Source organism: Ambystoma mexicanum, chromosome 5p, assembly GCF_040938575.1.
Source record: "Ambystoma mexicanum isolate Mex_15411 chromosome 5p, UKY_AmexF1_1, whole genome shotgun sequence".
Lineage (NCBI taxonomy): Eukaryota > Metazoa > Chordata > Amphibia > Caudata > Ambystomatidae > Ambystoma > Ambystoma mexicanum.
Genome location: NC_090930.1, coordinates 1,283,866,935 through 1,283,889,115, shown reverse-complemented (window position 1 = coordinate 1,283,889,115; position 22,181 = coordinate 1,283,866,935).

Genomic DNA, 22,181 nt, shown 5'->3' with positions numbered 1-22,181 from the left:
TATGGGGCTCATAGGCCAGTACCACCCAGGAATGGAGGGGTGGGCATCCGGGTATGGGCACCCAAGTACAGTACAGTTCAAGGGGGAACCCCAGGAGAGTAGGCCCATTAAGGGCATCCTGAAAACCTCTGCCCAGTTAGGTCAGTGGAGGGGGTACCCATCAAATCCTGGCAGCAAGGAGGAATCTGAAGACTCCTCTGAACTGCGCAGGACACAGGAGACCAGGTCCCCACATTCTGCCAGCCATTCCCAGGCTCGCAGAATCCGGGAAAACCTGGAAGAGCAGACGGGAACCTCTGGGAGCAGTGCCTCTGAGTCCGAGGAGGAATGGACAAGGGTTACCCGAACCAAAAAGGCCAATAAGGCAAAAAGGGCCTTGCTTAAGGACCCCTTAAAGCAGATTAAGGCGATCAGGAGCGTCATCACGCCTTACCATAAGAACGCTAAGTATTCTGTTTGGGAGCACTTAGAGTTGTTTGAACAAATGATGGAGACTTTCCATTTGAAGGACAGCCAAAGCTGTATTCAATATGTAAAGTGGACCTTCTCCCCGGAATACTCCAGTTTCTTTGCGGGGCTGGAGGACCAAAATCATTCAAGATGGTCCACCTATAAGGCGGCCATCTTGAAACATTTTTCTGTTCACAGAAATCCTCAAGAGGCTCGCAAGGCAGCCTACAATTTGCAATGTGGGGAGGATCAGGCCCCACAAGAATTTGTGCAGGAGTTAAAGCGTGCTTTTGCACAGACCTCAAGAAGGGTGCGCACGGATAGCAGGGAATTTATTAATACGTTTTTCCATGCCTTGCCCAAATATATCATGACCCAGCTCGTGAGGGATTTTCACGAGAAAAGATCTTTAGACTGGGTCATTGAACAGGCTACCCGGATCTATGAGGTGCAGAAACCGGTAGATAGCAAAAGTAATGCCCAGAAAAACCCCAAAGCCAACAGCACCCCTGCTGCTGCCAAGGTGGCAGAGGTAAAGGTCACCCCCGTTTTGGATTTGGAGATGGGGGGGCCTAAAAACCTACCTGCACCTAATAATGCTAGGCCCAGAAGGTCCTTGGGCCAGTCACAGACAGGGAGCCAGGGAGGCAGCCCCACAAATGGGGTCCCTCGCTCTCCTGATTATGTAAGTCCCCGTTACAAGGGAAATCGACCCATCCTGGGTTATGTGTGGACTCCTCCAGCCCAAAGGGGGGGATCCAGCCAAGCACCTAACCCAGGGAACCTCCCTCCAAACTTCCCACAGGAGGGCAGAAATTTACCAAACCCTGGGCAGAACTTTTTCCCCAGATATCCACCCGACTTTCAGCCCCAAAACCATCCATCCTTCTTTCCCCAATTCCCTGAGCCCAGACCACTGAATCCGGGAGAGGGGAGGCCAAGGGTGGAGGGGTACCCAAATCTTCCCAACCCGGGGTATTACCAGAGGAGGGACAGCTACCCTTCCCGGGATCAGCCCAGGGGAGAAAACAGGGCCCCGTATCAGCCTGAGCGGGTTTCCCAGTTAGAGCGCCAGGTTCAAAACATGGCGCGGGATCTGGGTCACATACTGAGGGCTCAGCAGAACCCTCAGATGGGCGTGCCGGCGCAGAACGCACCCAACTCTGGACCTGGTGCTCCAGAACAATGACGGGGGCAGCACCCCGATAACTCACTTGTTCCCAGGGAGGAGGCACAAAGGGAAGGGGGGTGTAAAGCCTTGGAGGAAGCTTCCTTCCTCACTTGTAAACAGCCCCTGGAAACCCAGGAACCGGAAACAAAATCTCTTGCCCCTGAAAGTCTGCCTCCTAAGGAGCAGAGGGGGGGTAGGAGAAACAAAAGACCCAAACAGACTCAGTTTGAGGAGGAGGTACAGATCTTCCAATTTGAGGGAGAGGGATCCTCAGAGGATCCTGGGGAAAGGATCTTCTCCTTCAGAGAGGGGGGAACTCCTCCCAAAGAAAAATGGGTCCCTAGGGATGCAAATCCAGACTGGGGAGATGTGGAGACTGAGCTACCGCCGCCCACCATCTCATCCCAGAACCAACAGCAAGAAAATCCCCTGGTTCAAACCCATCCTGGGGACTGCCTCCAAAAAGGGGGGGGCGGCCCAGAACCGGAACCAGGGGAACCCACAATGGCTCTGATCTCCAGTTGCCAACTTTTTCTTTCAGATTCCCAAGACTCTCCACAGAATTCTGCCCAAATCTCTTCGCTAGCAATGTCCAAAACCAGAAAATTAGCCCACCAGTTGTCCAAAAATGTACACTATCTGTGCCCCCTTGAGGAGAAGGAGGGAAGATATTATGCCCCGGTACAAGTACAGGGGCAGGGTACAATTTTGGCACTGGTGGACACTGGATCTCAAGCTACCCTTCTGTCCAGAAGGGCCTTTGATGAACTGAATGCAGGAAGGGGAGAGAATTACCAAATTCCTCTCACCTCTCTTCCTGGACAACTGCAGAACTTTGACGGGAAGGAAATTCCCGTCGAGGGGACGGCAGACTTGGACATTAAAATTGGGCGACATAAGTTGAAACACCCGGTCATAGTTGTGACCCCAGAGGGCACTCCTTGTTTACTAGGGAATGACCTCCTGAGAAGGTTGTCACCCCTAATAGATTGTGTAAACAAGGTCCTCTGGACCCAGACTAGCCGACCCATAAAATTAAAACAGAGTGTCAACCATGTTAGTTTAAACGGCACCTGCCACATGGTTGAACAAAAATCTGATCAAGTAGAATTTCACTTCCAGAACCACCAAATTCCAGACGTGACAGTCATAGCAGTAGGACAACAGACTGGTGATGGGGGGTCCTCTCTATTTCTGAAAATCAACCTTCCTTCCAGTCTAAAGTGGTATTCCACGCTGGAAGGAAACACTTTGAAATTCTATACCAATCCACAATCTGAAACTCCCACTCCTATAGTCCAGAAGGATGTGAAATCAGCTCAGAGCCTGGCTGATATTCAGCAAATTAGAGAGCAGTTGTTCATCCCTGTTCAGTTAAATGATGGGAAGGACTCTGTTCTCGCTCGAGTGTGTGTGAACAACGGTAAGAGCTTCATCAGCGAAGCCATGTTTCGCCAACTTCCAAAAGATCCAGCCATTCCCACCTTCAAACTGATAGACAAATGGGAAATGGACCTGGAAGCACCCAATTCAAAACATCTCCGGCCAAGCAGGTGTATGCTCAAAATCTCCATTGGCAACAAGAGCATAGTCCATAATTGTTGGGTCGTGCGAGACGTCACTGCCGCCTTTTACTTAGGCAGTGACATTCTCAATCGCTTTGCCATTAGTTTGGACCTAATAAACTTCAAAGCTTGGTCCCGATTAGCGGATAATCCCATGGGCTTTGATGATCCAGAAAAAGCATTTAGGTCAGCTCAATTGCTACCTTATGCAGTTGAAATTCAGGTTAAAGAGGAAGTCACCATCCCAGAAAGGACCCGACAATTCTCCCTGGAAGTGAAAGTTAAAAGGGGACAAGAGTTGAAAAACCCTGATGCTTACATACATCTAAATGCTTCTCTCCAACAGCAAGGGTTGGGGGTAAACCCAACTCCATTAGTCAACATAGAACATGACACCATTCCAATAGAGGTGGATAACAGCGACTTAAAGAGTATTACTCTAGCCGCAGGCACCATTATTGGAATGGCGGTTGATGACCGACATTTCTCCATTGATCTTAGAAATGAACTGTTAGGACCAATCCCCAAGGACTGTTTTGACAGTGACAGTGATGATCATACAACACCAGACAGGATTTTTACCCGGCATGGGGGGAACTTCCTGGTGTTCACTTCCTGCCCCTATGGTAAGGAAGATGTGACTTGTGACTTCAGGAGGGATGAGGTGATTTTCCAGGTGTATGAGGGCTGCCTTTCCCACCTGAAGCCTCCGGTCCAAATCAGCACTCTGACCAGGGACTTCTCCAACCAGCTGGAGGAGGCCGCGGAGATAGCCAAACCAGAAGTCTTTCCAGGCTTCAGGCAGATGGTGGAAGAGAGAGTCAATCTAGCTGATGCCTGTGTGACTCTGGAACAAAAGCAAAAGTTGAAACAAGTTTTCTTGGATTTCCAAGATCTCTTTGCGGTAGACTCATATGACTGTGGTCGCACTGACATCCACACAACAACAATCCCCATGGACCCTGGCATGACTCCTGTGTTTGTGAAGCAATATCGCTTGCCTCTCGCATCAATGGAGTCCCTTACCGAAATAATTAAGAACCTTGAGTCCCGGGGAATAATCTGTACCGTCCACAGCACCTTCAATAATCCGGTGCTGGGAATATTGAAGCCAAACGGCCAGTGGAGACTCTGCGCCGACCTTAGGGAGCTCAACAAACGGGTCCATACTTCCCGATGGCCTCTGCCCTACATTGACCAAGGGCTGGCCCAGATCCAGGGGTCACAGGTATTCACTGCAATAGACCTGACCAATGGATACTGGACCGTGCCTGTCAGCAGGGAGGACCAATACAAACTGGCTTTTACCTTTGGGGGCCAGCAGTATACATGGACCCGGACTCCCTTCGGATACCTCAACTCCGGCAATGAATTCAACATTTTCCTACATAAGGCCATGCCCGACCTGGGTGCGAGGGGTAACCTGGCTTATGTAGATGATGTCCTCATCAAAAGTTCATCTGTGGAGGAACACATAGCGGAGATCCGTTATGTTCTGACGCAGTTGAGGGCCGCCGGAGCAAAACTTTCCTTTCAGAAAGCACAGTGGTGTAGAACCCGTGTTAATTTCTTGGGGCATGAGATTACTACTCAGGGTCTCTGTCCCCAGGAAAAGAAAGTGGAAGCACTTCAGAAACTGAAAGACCCCACAACTCTGCGGGAACTAAGGAGCCTCCTTGGACTGACTAATTACAGCAGAAAGTTCATTGAGGGCTACGCAGAGATCACCAGACCCCTGATTCATCTCCTGAAGGGGGGGGTCAAGTGGGAATGGGGTCCAGAACAAGCCGAGGCAGTAAAACAACTCAAAAGAAGCCTCTCACAAGCGCCTTGCCTAGCTTACCCGGTCAGAAACAAGGAGTTCTTCCTGGAGACCGGGTTCTCTAGTACGTGCTTGACGGCAGTATTATATCAAAAGCATGACAAGGCCAATAAAGTAATCTCCTATGCGAGCAAAACTTTATCCTCTGTGGAGGAAAAATTCAACGATTGTGAGAAGGCACTCCTGGCAACGGTGTGGGCATTGAAGAATTACCGCCCGTTTATCCAGGGGGAACACATCATAGTGGAGACTCCACACCAGCCTCTGCAATATCTCCAAAGTGACAGAATCCGGGCCGGAAATGTGAGTAATTCCCGAATTACTTCCTGGATTCTGTCAATGCAAGGCTTTCCTGTGGAGGTCCGATATGGCCAAAACAAGAAGAGTCCCCTCGCGCAAGGTCTGGCTGACTTGCATGATTGTGCCAGAGAAAACTGTCTCGAGGACGAAAGTCTGAAAATCAAGGACAACATGGAGGCATACCTTAATTCCCCACACAAAGTCTTTGAAGAAGACAAGTGTGAGGGAATGCCCACTGTGTATGTGGATGGATGCTCTTACCATGTTGACAACGACGGGGAGAAAGAACTGGTGGCTGGCGTAGGGAATGCATGGGTGAATGAGTCCCCAGAACCCTCCACTGGATACAAAATTGGTCCCCGAAGTAGTCAGGTGGCAGAATTGATGGCTGTGCATCAGGCCATCCTCACTGCTGTCCAGCATCAACTCCACGAACTGGTCATAATCACAGATTCGGATTATGTACGGAACGGGTTCGTGGAGCACCTGGTTAATTGGAAAACCCGAGGCATGTTATGTGCTAACAACAAACCCTTGAAACATGGGAAGTTGATCCAAAACATTGATGATCTGGTCACCTCAAATGAGATGACCATCTATTGGAAGAAGATCAAGGGTCATTCCAAAGTAGAGGGACCAGACAAAACTGGAAATGACTTAGCTGATCAGCTGGCCAAAACCGGGGCCATCCAAGGGGATCTAATTGAGATTGAGTCCCTGTTGGGGGAAATCCAGGTCACTGCTATCACTAGGTCCCAGACAAATGCTCACAACAACCTTTCAATTGCACAATGGAGTAAGGAGACCCCTGATGCTGATTTGATTACTGCTCAGAAGGGGGATCCAATAATTGGGAAATTTTACCAGCACCTTGAGGACCCTGAGAACTTTCCCCTGACGGATACCGATTACATTGGGAAAGAGGACCTAAGAGTGTTGATGAAATGTCCAAAAATGTTCCGGATCCAAGACGGTTTGTTGGTAAGGAAATCCAAAGCTGGCCACGACCAGTGGGTGGTTCCTAACTCATTCCGAAGCCTGATGTTAAGTCACGCCCATGATGCGGCCACCGCCGGTCATAGGGGGTTTCACACAACATTGGAAATCTTAAGAGAGGTTGCATACTGGCCACACATGGGCCAGGACCTCAACCAATATTTGAAGGGTTGTCTTGTGTGTGCACAATTTCAGCCGACATCCCTCACACACCGGGCACCTTTACAAAAGCGGGGGATGACACTGCCTTGGTCAGATTTACAAATCGACTTTGTAGGCCCTGTGATTCGCTCGGCTAGGGGGATAAGTACATGTTGACTGTGACATGCTTGTTTACCAAGTGGGTGGAATGTCTCCCAGCCCCAAATTGCAAGGCAGAAACTGCAGCTGCCTTGATGATTAACCACATCTTTTCCCGTTTTGGTCTACCTCAAAGGATTGAGTCAGACAGAGGTAGCCACTTCACCAGTGAAGTAATGACAAAGATGTGGGAGATACTGGGGGTCAAGAGAAAGCTGCATATTGCTTACCGGCCAGCTTCTTCTGGGGCAGTAGAGAGATATAACCGGACAATTGTGAGCATATTAAAGAAGTTTGTGGCAGATTCTGGGCCAAGTTGGGATATCCGATTACCTCTGGTCCTAATGGCTATCAGATCTACCCCTTTATCTGCAACCAAAATGTCACCATTTGAGTTGATGACTGGGCGCAAGATGGTGCTTCCGCAGCATTTGCTCTACAGGACCCAAGAGCAGACACTGATAAATGCCTCCACTACTCATGAGTATGTAGAGAATTTAAGGAAACACCTCCAACATGCTTTTGCTTATGCTCAGCGGAATCTAGAAAGATCGGCTGATAGCATGAAGACCCATTATGACCTGAAAACTTCCAGGAAGGAATATCAGGTGGGAGACCGGGTCTATCTATACAACTTCCAAAGGAACCAGGCCAAGCAGCGCAAATTTTTGCCTACATGGAAGGGACCCTTTGAGATCGTCGATAAGATCTCCCCTGTGGCCTACAAGATCCGCATCCCCAAAGGCGGTTCGGCAGAGGGGGAAGACAAGTGGGTCCACATAAACCAGTTAAAGTGTTGCCATCCCAGGCACACTCTGCAACAACTGGAGGAATCCTTTGGAATCCTAGCAGGCACTGTCTCAGACTAATTCAGTTCCAATCATAAAACATACCACATCTAGTCTCTAAAATATTGTGATTTGCATGAAACTGTCTCTTAGTTATACTGTTTTTTTTTTTTCAAAATAAGAATGTAATGTTTCGGTATGATGAAATGCATATGCTGCCCCACTATCTCAACAGTGGTGGAAAAACGTCTATGAGTAGGTATTGCCGCTCTTCCTTTGTCGTCCTAGGAGAAAGAAGACCTGGAGACGGGCCAAGGAGGACGATCCGGAGACCGGGAGCAGAGACGCAATGGGCTCGGGGTACCGCCCAATGTTCCCATCAGGACCGGCGAGGAGAACTGATCGATCAGTACCAGATGGAGGAAAAGATGCTGAACTGTGCCATCTACAGAATTGGAAGAAGATAATGTGGACATACCAGCGCCAGGGTTCAAAACCTCCCTTGCAACCGACTCCCCCTCGACTCGTAAGGATATTTGGCGTGTTACAGTACACAGTACAGCAATACTGCACAAGTAGCACAATTTTTTTGCAGCACCACCACCACAAGGGTGCGGTGCATTGCTATATGGGTTAGCAGATTAACAAGGAAAGACAGACTATTCAGTAAAAAACGATTTTAACATATAAGATGCAAATCTATTTTTACAGTTAAAAGCACACGTGTTCATTTAAAAATGCACACTATTTTTCACCTGAAATGTCTATATTGCTAGAGACACATTTGAAAATTAACAGCTAACCTATTAACCATTAACCTGACTAATAAAACCTTATTTTAATATAACCCACTAATAAAATGTGTTCTCTACTGCAGAATTAGGCATACTCTGAAAACCATTTAAATGAGTGTGCAGATTTTTCTCTTCTCTTCTCTGCCTGATTTTCCGTGTTGTTGTGCACAGTAACTGCAGGAAGGAGGAAGTCAGATTTGCAACAATTGCAAATGTATAAGCGAAGCTATTGTTGAAGAGTAGGAGGATGAGAGATGATGGATTTCATTGGGACACGTCATAAAGAGGGCTGAGAGGAAAGTTTTAGTGGGCAGTATCAGGAAATATGCAGGGAGACATCTTTCTGCACTACTGGGGAGAAGACCTGGCTGTGGGATCCTGACTGAATGCAGATTCCTGTGTCCTGCTGCAGTCGACATTGGGGAGAGCTGAAAGAAAAACCTTTCCACTGGCTGAGGCAGTCCTATCTGAAAAAGCTGAGAATTCCAGGCAATGACCCCGGCTTGAGAAGGCAAGCGTTCCTTTTTGCTGGAGTTAATCCAAGAGAGCCACATTCACAAAGAGAAGCCTCTGAACAGATAAGGTAATTACATAACTGGGGGAGCTGTGTGGGTGCACGAAAATATGCAGTCAGTGTAGAAAAAATGAAAGTCCCGTGCGTGTCTTAATCAAGTGCTAATGTTGCAATTTGAGTTCTGTTCTCCGCCACTCTATTTGCAGTGGGTCATAGAAAATGCTTTGATTGTGCCATTTTATTGTTGTAAAGAATGAGATCGTGTTAAATACAACTTTTATAATACAGACAAATATTTGAAAACAGACGGATGGTGTACTTACTGTTTATCATTACAGTGCTGTTGATGTGGGGAGATTTTTAAACAGTGCAATGGTCATTTTAAGACAGATGTGTGCATGTCAGAATCAGTATGAATAATTGTGAGTGACTGTAGTATAACTTGTTGGAGGTACATGAGCCAACGGGAAGAGAGACTCTCTGAACATAGCTCCCTACCGTATATAAGGTAGTGGAAATTACCACAAGACTACCACATATAGCTCTCTGTCGTAAATAAGTCAGTGAGTTTGCCCATGGTGGCGCACCAACACTATCACTGGAAAATGTGGTATCCCTAGAATGCAGGTCTGAGGTCTCTCTAGTGATCACACGAAAAATCTAAGCGAAGATAAGGGATTCTGGACATTGGGGCCACAAATAAAACAAGGGAATTATGCTCACCATAATACCACCAACCACGTATACCAAATATGCAGGTCTGGGTGCTGAAATAATGCATGTCCATTGTATTATTGTTGCACATGGCCAAATCTGAATACAAAGAGTGATTATTGCTAAGTTATTTTTCGGCGGTAATAAAATACCGTCAGGTCCCAAATCTCCACAAAATACCCTACATATTTATGGTGCGTTGCAGGCCGGGAAAGTGATCATAGAGTACCTACTGGGCGTGGCAAGCGTGTCTCACACTGCCATTTGCACATTAAAGGGAACCCATTTTATAATAGCAGTGTGCCACTAAAAACGAATTTCAGAATGTCACAAAGGGAAACCACATTCTCAGATCTAGTGCAATATTTAGAGGCAAAGTTATTTGCACATGGGAATTGGTCTTCGAATACCACGTTAGAATGGAGTAACCGCATTCAGGGTGAGGTGCAGAAAGAAAAACTAGACAATATTTTTGCAGAAGGCAGCATAATTCAGGTCTGCCTTACAAGATTATTGAATGCAGCCGATAAAAGTGCAGAGAAAGACTGTTTAATACGGCTATGCGGCAAAATATGGTTTATTTTAAACAAGTCCCTGCGAATGCAAGAGAATGATACTCAGCTAATTAACAGGTTAAAGACTGAATTAGATGGGGCAAGTAAAAATCAGGAAATGTTGAGAGCAGAATTGGATGTATGCCAAAAAGACATGCAATTAAAATGCAGAGACTTTGATACTCAGTTATCCAAAAGCAAGAAACAATTTGAAGATAGTGAGCAAGAATTGACACACTTAAAAGCATTAGTGGATCACATTAGGCAGGATAAAGATGAGGTTATTTCAGAAATGCAGATTTTACAAAAAGAACATTGTGAAAAAGAAGGTGATCTCCAGAGTGCAGAACAAGAAATGATTAAAATGATTCAAGAAAGAGACAAAAGAAATAAAGAGTTCAATGAATGCCAAATGCAAATGTGCGACATGCAGGAGGCGATTAATAAAATGAGCGATGAAAATAATTATTTGCAGAATGAAGCAACTAGACTCCTTAAAAAGTGTAAGGACTTAGAACAGCAAATGTGCATTCCCAGGTCCCAAGAGAGGCGGCAGGGTACCACATTCAATGGAGTGGAGGTGAATTCTAGCTCTGCCCAAAGAGCTAGTGCCCCAGTGACTGGGCCGGTGACTGAACTTGGTTGCAGCGCCTTTGGGGGATTTGATACTCCCATTGGGGGCAGCCACCAATCTCATACACCTGAAAACAGGATTGAATCACAAAATAGTGCAATTCCATGCATTGCAACAAGTAGCCCCATAAAAATAATGAAATCCATTAAAGCCCTGATCAAACCATTTAAAAAGGGAGGTGAATGCTGCATTGAGGATCACTTAGAAGCGGTGCATGACATTTTTAAAGCACTCCAGATACCTAGGGAACAGTACAGACAATATTTTCATTTAACTTTAGATGCCCCGACGGCCAGCATCATAAGGGGATTAAATGAACAGCAGAATATGACATGGCTGGAGTTTGAAAAAGAAATTAGGCGTCATTTTTCTCCTTTTCAGTCATTGCAGGAGGCAAAGAAAGTCGCGTACACTATTACTGCTGGACCTAATACATCCCCTCGCCAATTTTTACAAGACTTAAAAAGAGCATTCTCTCGCTTTGATGTATCTTTTGACTCAAATTCCAATGAGTTTAAAACCGCATACTTCTATGGGCTACAGAAAGACATCATATCCCAATTGGTCCGTGAATTTGACCGTGACAAGTCCCTTGAATGGATTGTACATCAAAGCACTAAGCTATATGAGGTACTCTATTGTCAGGGTAGAGAAAGTGATAAAATGAAAGATACTAGGCCTAAATCTAAAGAACCCTCAGCCACAGTAATGGAAATCAGGCCAGCCAAAATGTCCCTTGAGTCTGCTCAAAGCCAAGGTAAAAATAATGTGACACCTGAACAAAGGGGTAATCAACAAAGATCGCCATTTCCTGTACCAATGTTCCAAACACATGATCCTAGTAATAGAGAGAGCTACATCAGCCCTAGATATTTAGGGGATAGACCCCGGGTAAGATACCGGTCTGATATGGCAGGTATGAACAATAACCAGAGACAAAATCAAGATCAAAGAAATGATGGTCCCTACCAGTCATTGGGGACACAGAGTAGGTTTGATCCCAACACCATGATATATGGTAATCAGGATAGGCCCCGATATGTGGATCGATTTAATGATAATGGAAATCAACATAGGGGCCAGTACCCACAATCTGAGAGACAGGACATGAGGCAAAACGTGAACTACAGTCCACGCCAGTACAATGATTCCCCACCAGGGGACTATAATCAAAGGATGGGTGCAACCCGCTCCCCTCCACAAATGAATCAAGAGTTCAGAAACCATCCCAACCGGTATCAATCACCTGAGAGGTATCAGAATAGATCCAATCAGGGGGAAAACAACCAATATCGACCTAGGCCACAGAAAGAGGATCCTAGAGAGATGGAAAGGTTCCAGTGCCTTGAGGCCCAAGTGAAAATGTTAGCTGAGCAAATAGGAAAGCTCTATACAGCGCAAAAACAACCTTCCAAAGAGGGGGCTGATGGCCATAGCAATGACCGGGGGGCTTCCGAAAAGTGACTAAGTACTCATGATAATCGCAGTGCCAAAATGACAGATTGCTCTGATATAATTTTGCATGACAACTCTGAGGTGACTAATGGATTAAAAATGAAAGTACCAGTAAATGAAATTGTGATAGAAAGTGCAAATACTTCTAAAAAAGAGGTACGGTTTAACTTAGAGCTAAATAAAACAGTAAAGATTTGCACAAATGAAAAAGAAACATTAGGAATTCCAAAAGAACAAAGGGACAGATTTAAGAAAAATGACTCATGCATGGGGAATACCAGTGAACAGGGAGTAAGTGGGGATGCCATAGCTCCTTCCCTGGGCAAGCAAAACAATGACCAAACACAGACAGAAAAAGGAAATACTCACAAGGAGGGTACAAGTCAATCACCTGAAAAATTCTTTGAGCCACATATTTTTGAAGAGGCTGAAAGGGCTGGTATTACACTAAATGATCACAAATGCACAGAATTAAAAAATGACAAATTGCTGAATGATGTTGTTACACATGTTCAGTTGGGAGGTTGTAATGTGGTCTCTGATGTTACCCAGATGGATGGGCGAACAGTGGCCACACTCCAAAAAACCTCTGAACATGGAGAAATGAATAAAATATCTCGCACAGAAATGGGTAAAAAGGAGGGAAAAATGTCTTTTCATTTACCAATGTGCTTAGCCAAAAGTGAAAAAGACCTGAGAAAGGTGAGCCCTGAAATCAGTAAGAATTCACATTTCTTATGTGTATTAGAGGAAGTTGAGGACAGATATTATGCACCCATCACTGTAGAAGAAAAATGCCACACCTTCGCTATGATTGACACTGGCGCACAGGCCACAATTATGTCCAAGGAGCTGGTAAAGAGTATCAATGAAGGGAGGCCTCCACAGAGTCAGATCACAGTGAAGGCAAATCAAGGCCCAGTGCATAACTTTAATGGGGAGGAGGTGCCCATCATAGGTGTAACTGAGGTTGACATAAAAATAGGAAAGCACAGAATGAAACAAGAGGTATTGGTCACATCTATTTGTGAAATTCCATTTCTGATGGGGACAGATTGCCTGAAAAGATTGTCTCCTCTCATAGATGGGGTGAATGGAGTGCTGTGGTCCTTAACCAAAAAACCATTGAGGCCTAAGAAACTAAAATCACAAAACAGCAATATAAAAGAATGTCACACCGTTGCCAAAACAAATGATGCTGTGGAGGTATATCTCCAGAATAGCTGCATACCTAGTGTCACTGTTATATTAATGTGTCAAGACAAAGATCAGAGCGACAATGAAAAACTACCTGTACAAATATACTTGGACCCAAGGAAAGATTGGCAGACTGCTATAGATGAGCACACATTACGTTTTTACTTAAAAGAGAATACATGCAAACAGAATATTGTTCCTAAAACAGATTCAGAGAAACACATTACCACTCTGGCAGAGATACACATAGAAGATGAGCAACCATGGGTTCACGTTGGTATAAATGATTATCTTAAAACAATAAAAGCCACTTTAGCGCTTGAACATGAAAGGAGTTTCATTAATGAGAAATTGTTGCAAACAATTATGGAGAGGGAAGAAATCCCGAAATTTAGGATTAAAAATCAATATGTTTCTGGGTTGGACAGTCCAGACTTTGAAAACCGAATTACAGGCAGATGCATGCTTAAAATTAGCATTGGGCAGAAAACAATTTACCATAATGTATGGATAGTGAGTGGAGCACAAAATGAATTTTACATGGGCAATGACATCATGCACAGAATGTGTATGGTGTTAGATTTCCTTAATCAAAAAATATGGTCACGCCTAGGTGGGCCGGCGCCTGAATTTGAAGACAAAAGAAGGGCTTATCATTGTGCACAACTAGTTCCTTATGCAGTCGAATTACAGATGAGGAAAAATACTATTGTTCCTGCATTTACAAAACAGTTTGCAATAACACTGAAATGCAAAAATGGACAGCAGATGAAAGGCTCTGATGCATTTGTATGCCTGAATGAATCCATAAAACAGCAAGGCCTGGATTATGAATACATTCCATTGGTAGATATTGGTGAAGGATCTGTAAAAATCATGGTAAATAATAAAGGTTGTCAGGACATTCATTTAGAGGAAAACTCCCCATTAGGAATGGCCATACAAAAATCACATTATACGGCAGATTTAAATAACATGGTGATTGGGAAAATTCCTGAAAAATATGTAGATGCCAAGGGCGAGTTGCCAGAACACCTGGACTCTCAGCCCAAAGGAATATTTAAAATTCATTCTGTGTATCCTTATGATTCAAATGAGACAGTGTGCTGCCATCAAGAGGATTGCATAATATTTAATTTAAATGAAAATGAAACAGGAAATCAGCCCATTGAAGTGGAAGCTGATCTGCCAAAATATTTGAAAGTGGCAGCTCTACAAAAAGACACAGCCACACAGTTAGAGGAAAGCGCTGAGATTCCTTTACCAGAAGAGTTTCCAGAATTTTCCAGAATGGTAGAAGAGCAGATCTCCTTAGCGGATGCATGTGACAGCGATGAGGATCGACGCAATCTGAGGGAAATATTTATGGAGTTTAAGGATGTATTTGCAAAAGATGCTTATGATTGTGGTTTAACTGATTTACATGTGGCCACACTACCAGAAGGTTGTAGCAGAAATCCAGTGTTTGTACGCCAGTATAGACTACCGCTGGCATGTTTAGAATCATTGGCAGAGATTATTAAAAATTTGGAATCACGGGGAATAATTAGGCCCATTCATAGCACATCCAATACGCCTATTTTAGGTGTGTTAAAGCCAAATGGTCAATGGCGGCTGTGTGCAGACTTAAGAGAGTTAAATAAAAGAGTACCAGTATCTAGATGGCCACTACCATTCATTGATCAGGGCCTAGCTCAGATACATGGTTCAAATGTATTTACCACGTTAGATCTCACATCTGGATATTGGTGTGTGCCATTGGCAGAGGAGATACAACACCTATTTTCCTTTACATTTGACAGGACTCAATATGCCTGGCTTAGAGCTCCGTTCGGGTACATCAATAGTGGGAGTGAATTTGGCATATTTTTGAGAAAGGCCATGCCAGATGCAGCGGAAAGAGGAACAATAGTTTATGTGGATGATGTCTTGATAAAAAATGAAAACCTTAAAAGCCATTTTGATGAAATAAGACATGTGCTTGGCCAATTGCAGAAAGCAGGCGCCAAAGTATCTTTGCAAAAAGCACAATGGTGCAAGAAAAAAGTGAACTTTCTAGGGCATGAAGTGACTGAACATGGGCTAAATCCACAAAGGAAGAAAATAGAGGCCATACAAAGATTAAAAGATCCTAAAAATGTGAAAGGAGTAAAAAGTTTATTAGGGATGACAGGCTATAACAGAAAGTTCATTGAGAATTATGCAGAAATCACTCAACCATTGACTAAACTGCTTAAACTAAATACTCCCTGGAGATGGGAAAGAGAGCAGTCTGATGCAATGGCTAGATTGAAGGAATGTCTTGTAAAGGCACCATGTTTAGCATACCCCATAAAGGACAGGGATTTCTTTATAGAAATAGGCTTTTCTGAACATTGTATGTCAGCAGTGTTATCACAAAAACACGATTTGAATCACAAAACCATTGCATATGCAAGTAAGGCATTTTCCCAAGTTGAAATGAAATTTAATGAATGTGAGAAGGCCCTATTAACCACTGTGTGGGCGCTACAACATTTTCGCCCCATTGTTCAGGGAGAAAAGGTGATTATTGAAACAAATCATCAACCTTTGCAATTTTTAGAGAGTAAAAGAATTAGATCAGGCAATCTAGCGCAATCCAGAATCACTTCATGGACGCTGGCATTACAAGGTTTTCCCGTAGAAGTAAGATATGGACAAAATAAAAAGAGCCCAATTGCTCAAGGGTTAGCTGACTTACATGACTGTGCAGCTGAACAAATAACAAATGAAATGGATGTGGAAGCTAGTTTACAGGAATTTGAACAATCACCACACAAAGCTTTTGATGAAAAAACATGCAAGGATTTGCCAACTGTATATGTGGATGGTTGTGCTTTTCACATTGAAAATGACAGTAATAAACAATTAGTGGCAGGAATAGGAAATGTCTGGTTGAAATGTGAAGGCGTTCCTAGTATAGGGATGAGGATTGGAGATAGGAGCAGTCAGGTGGCGGAATTGGCAGCCATCTATAAAGCAATTGCTACTGCAGTTGATAAAAAGTTTAGTGAAATTGTCCTGGTGACTGATTCTGACTATGCACGGAATAGCTTTGTGGAGTATTTGCCTGGTTGGAAAGCAAGAGGCATGGTTACATACAACAAAAAGCCACTTAAACATGGAAAAATGATACAAGCCATAGACAAATTGGTGTCAGAAAATAATTTAACAATATACTGGAGAAAAATTCGTGGGCATTTAAAAACACCAGGAGAGGATAAGGAGGGAAATGATAAGGCAGACCATCTGGCTAAGATTGGGGCTGTGATGGGAGAATTGCTACCTATTGATTATTTAATGGGTGAAATACAAATTGATGCAGTCACACGTTCTAAAGCACCAAAGGAGGTAGATCAACCGGTGGTGCAGTGGAGTCATGACACGCCAGACCAAGATTTGATTGAGGCACAAAAGAATGATCACATTTTGGGAATCTATTATAATCATTTGATAGATCCTGAACAAAATCCTTTAACAGAAAATGATTGCATGGGAAAAGAAGAATTGAGGGTGTTATTAAAGAACAAAACACAAATTAGATTACAGGATGGACTCATGATTAGAGAGTCCATAACAGGGCAAATACAGTGGGTAGTACCCCTTTCATTCAGAGGACTAATGCTACACCATGCACACGATGCCATAACTGCAGGCCATAGAGGTTCACAAAAAACATTAGAAATACTAAAAGATTATGCTTACTGGCCTCATATGTCCCAAGATGTGGAATTATATACTAGAGGATGTCTAGTATGCGCCCAATTTAAACCTGCTTCACCAATGCACAGAGCACCATTGATGAAAAGAGGCCTGACTCTCCCATGGTCAGATTTGCAAATAGACTATGTAGGTCCTTTAAAAAGGTCGAGCAGGGGACACCGTTATATTTTGAGTGTGGTATGTTTGATGTCAAAGTGGATTGAGTGCATTCCTGCACCAGATTGTAGTGCGCAAACAGCAGCCACATTACTGGTGAACCATGTGTTCTCAAGGTTTGGGTTGCCGCAAAGAATTGAGTCAGACAGAGGAAGTCATTTCACAAGTACTCTAATGAGCAAGGTATGGCAAATACTAGGTGTGAAAAGGAAACTACATATCGCATATCGGGCGGCGTCTTCAGGTACAGTTGAAAGAAGCAATAGGTCTGTTGTGGATATTTTAAAGAAATTTGTGGCAGAAGCAGGTTCCAGCTGGGATTTGCGTTTACCATTGGTTTTGATGGCAATCAGGTCGACTCCTGCCAAAGCAACAGGTGTTAGCCCCCATGAGGTCTTAACAGGTAGGAAAATGGTGTTACCACAACACCTACTATACAGAACACATGAGCAAACTCTAGTGAGTGCATCCACAGTTCATGAATATATTGATGAACTGAGGAGGCATTTGCAACATGCATTTGCTTTTGTGCAGAGAAATCTGGAAAGAGCTGCTGACAGTGCTAAGTCATATTATGACAAAAAGACATCAGTAAAGGAATACAATGTAGGGGATCAGGTGTACAAGTTTCATTTTGGAAAAAGTAAACAGAAAAATTCTAAATTCCTGGCAGCCTGGCAGGGGCCATTTCGAATTATAGATAAAGTCTCTCCTGTAGTGTATAACATTTTGAAAAATGAAGGTGAAACAGCAATAGAGCAGTTTGTCCATGTAAATCAAATCAAACCATGCCATCCCAGACATGAGATCAGGCAGCTTGAGCATGTGGAAACGGATAGAGTCCCTTGAGAAAATAAATGGGTGTAATCAGGAGGCAGTGACAAAGAAGTTAAAAAAAAGTTGATTGTTATGATGGCACATAAACACTGTAGTATATGTAGAATATAAATAAATAAATAAATAAATAAATAAATAAATGCACATATAACGGAAGCTCGTGGTTGGTGTGCAGAGAGAAAGTGTATTAAATATTGAATGCTGTTTTATATGTGTTTGTTTTCTTTTAACTTGTGTTTAATTTAAAAAAAAAAAGAAAAAAAAAAACGAAGTATTTTTACCAAGCATGTTTTATTTTTGGCAAAAAGATGAAGTTAGTATTGTGCTATGTACTTAATCTGTTTATTTTCTATTTTGATTTAGACAATTAACATTATTTGGTCGGAGGTTCCGGGATCAGAGGCCACGGGAGACGATGGAGTCCTGGAGTCCCCTGGATGAAGACCAAAAGATGCCTGCCTCCAGGTGGAGGTGAAGACAAAATAACCGGAATGCCAAAAGAGATGACTACTGTGGATTCAAGATTGCCAAGATGAAAGAGTACTCGAATGAATCGAATAACATCGCTGGTCGGGACATACCAAAAGAGACAAAGCAAAAGTTCCGGCATATGAAGTTCCACGTATTTATTATTTTAATTATTTATTTTAACTTGTTATATTACTTATTTGTTTTAGTTAGTTGTTTTATTTCATTGTTTTTTTATTGACTTGGAAAATTTAAACTTAAAGTAATGCCACTTCCACTGAGAAGGCAAATGTGGAACATTTTATGAACTGATGGACTCAGATGAAATGTTGATTGCAAATTTTCATTGATGCACATGAATATTCATTTTGTTGGATTGCTATATTGTAAAAAAAAATAGAACAAGTTGTTTTTAGGAATTGGCTTGGATTATAGCCAAGTTCTAAAAACAAAAGGAGGGTATATGTAAGGATATTTGGCGTGTTACAGTACACAGTACAGCAATACTGCACAAGTAGCACAATTTTTTTGCAGCACCACCACCACAAGGGTGCGGTGCATTGCTATATGGGTTAGCAGATTAACAAGGAAAGACAGACTATTCAGTAAAAAACGATTTTAACATATAAGATGCAAATCTATTTTTACAGTTAAAAGCACACGTGTTCATTTAAAAATGCACACTATTTTTCACCTGAAATGTCTATATTGCTAGAGACACATTTGAAAATTAACAGCTAACCTATTAACCATTAACCTGACTAATAAAACCTTATTTTAATATAACCCACTAATAAAATGTGTTCTCTACTGCAGAATTAGGCATACTCTGAAAACCATTTAAATGAGTGTGCAGATTTTTCTCTTCTCTTCTCTGCCTGATTTTCCGTGTTGTTGTGCACAGTAACTGCAGGAAGGAGGAAGTCAGATTTGCAACAATTGCAAATGTATAAGCGAAGCTATTGTTGAAGAGTAGGAGGATGAGAGATGATGGATTTCATTGGGACACGTCATAAAGAGGGCTGAGAGGAAAGTTTTAGTGGGCAGTATCAGGAAATATGCAGGGAAACATCTTTCTGCACTACTGGGGAGAAGACCTGGCTGTGGGATCCTGACTGAATGCAGATTCCTGTGTCCTGCTGCAGTCGACATTGGGGAGAGCTGAAAGAAAAACCTTTCCACTGGCTGAGGCAGTCCTATCTGAAAAAGCTGAGAATTCCAGGCAATGACCCCGGCTTGAGAAGGCAAGCGTTCCTTTTTGCTGGAGTTAATCCAAGAGAGCCACATTCACAAAGAGAAGCCTCTGAACAGATAAGGTAATTACATAACTGGGGGAGCTGTGTGGGTGCACGAAAATATGCAGTCAGTGTAGAAAAAATGAAAGTCCCGTGCGTGTCTTAATCAAGTGCTAATGTTGCAATTTGAGTTCTGTTCTCCGCCACTCTATTTGCAGTGGGTCATAGAAAATGCTTTGATTGTGCCATTTTATTGTTGTAAAGAATGAGATCGTGTTAAATACAACTTTTATAATACAGAAAAATATTTGAAAACAGACGGATGGTGTACTTACTGTTTATCATTACAGTGCTGTTGATGTGGGGAGATTTTTAAACAGTGCAATGGTCATTTTAAGACAGATGTGTGCATGTCAGAATCAGTATGAATAATTGTGAGTGACTGTAGTATAACTTGTTGGAGGTACATGAGCCAACGGGAAGAGAGACTCTCTGAACATAGCTCCCTACCGTATATAAGGTAGTGGAAATTACCACAAGACTACCACATATAGCTCTCTGTCGTAAATAAGTCAGTGAGTTTGCCCATGGTGGCGCACCAACACTATCACTGGAAAATGTGGTATCCCTAGAATGCAGGTCTGAGGTCTCTCTAGTGATCACACGAAAAATCTAAGCGAAGATAAGGGATTCTGGACATTGGGGCCACAAATAAAACAAGGGAATTATGCTCACCATAATACCACCAACCACGTATACCAAATATGCAGGTCTGGGTGCTGAAATAATGCATGTCCATTGTATTATTGTTGCACATGGCCAAATCTGAATACAAAGAGTGATTATTGCTAAGTTATTTTTCGGCGGTAATAAAATACCGTCAGGTCCCAAATCTCCACAAAATACCCTACACCATCCCAGGCACACCCTGCAACAACTGGAGGAATCCTTTGGAATCCTAGCAGGCACTGTCTGAGACTAATTCAGTTCCAATCATAAAACATACCACATCTAGTCTCTAAAATATTGTGATTTGCATGAAACTGTCTCTTAGTTATACTGTTTTTTTTTTTTTCAAAATAAGAATGTAATGTTTCGGTATGATGAAATGCATATGCTGCCCCACTATCTCAACAGTGGTGGAAAAACGTCTATGAGTAGGTATTGCCGCTCTTCCTTTGTCGTCCTAGGAGAAAGAAGACCTGGAGACGGGCCAAGGAGGACGATCCGGAGACCGGGAGCAGAGACGCAATGGGCTCGGGGTACCGCCCAATGTTCCCATCAGGACCGGCGAGGAGAACTGATCGATCAGTACCAGATGGAGGAAAAGATGCTGAACTGTGCCATCTACAGAATTGGAAGAAGATAATGTGGACATACCAGCGCCAGGGTTCAAAACCTCCCTTGCAACCGACTCCCCCTCGACTCAAGTCAAAGCGCAGTCGGGCGGGGGGGTTTGTGGAGGGTTTTGACCCATGTGGAATCATTAGACGGGGTAAATATGGGGATTAAGCTGTCGCTGCCCATCATTTTGCCCCAGAACAAAAATAAATCATTGGAGTGCGTAAAGATGGGGATGCGCTGTCGCCGCCCATCATTTCATCCCAGAATCCAGGAGAGCTGCGCAGTTGTGCGCACACCAAAATGGTTACCTAACTTGCCACCCACCAGTGTAAAGAAAGGTCTTTGTTAACAAAATCCACTGTTACTGATGTCAAAAAGTTGCTGAAATCGTGACTCATTGGACCACTTTAAAGATTCAACCCTTTTGTGGGGTTCCACATAACCATTTTACTGTAAGGAGCCCCATCAAAACAATGTTAAGCAAGGATTTACTACCATGTAAGAACCATTCCTGTTTAGAATGCATTAATCCAAGAAAATCCCAAAGTTGCATGCAGTACCAACAAAATCCTCAAGGGGGCGCTGGCGGTCTAAACTCTGACAGGAGAACTGAGTGCAGTTGCTGACAAAGGGATTTGACTCAGCTGACTTCAAAGGCTGCATTTTAATTAAAAATTAGCCACATGCTGTTCCCAGAGGCCTGAAGCCTGGGAAACCCTCTCACCTCCAGAGCTTTACACCAGGAGTTAGAATTTCACATGACCTCTTGATTGATAGAAGGCAGACTGGCTGGGAGCTTCCCAGAGACCACACTAAGGATATGCCATCTATCTGATAATTGAATTACCTGTGCTCTGCAGGAGAGTGAACAAAGCCCTCTTCACTCAGGCAAAGGTTTTTATTACCGCAGTCGTAAAATGTAGCTTCCTCTTGGCAGGAGCTGGGAGGGGCACTGCCTGTGAGAGCAAGCTGGCTTGGCAGAACTGGAAAAAACCAGAAATTCAACCTTGTGCTGAGGGTAAACCACACCCCTTTGGAGCCAGAACATAACTTTAAAAAGATGAATAACTCATAGAGCGGACATGTGAAAATTTTATAAATGATACCATAATTCTTGTGATTTTTCTGCCCACATTTTAAGAG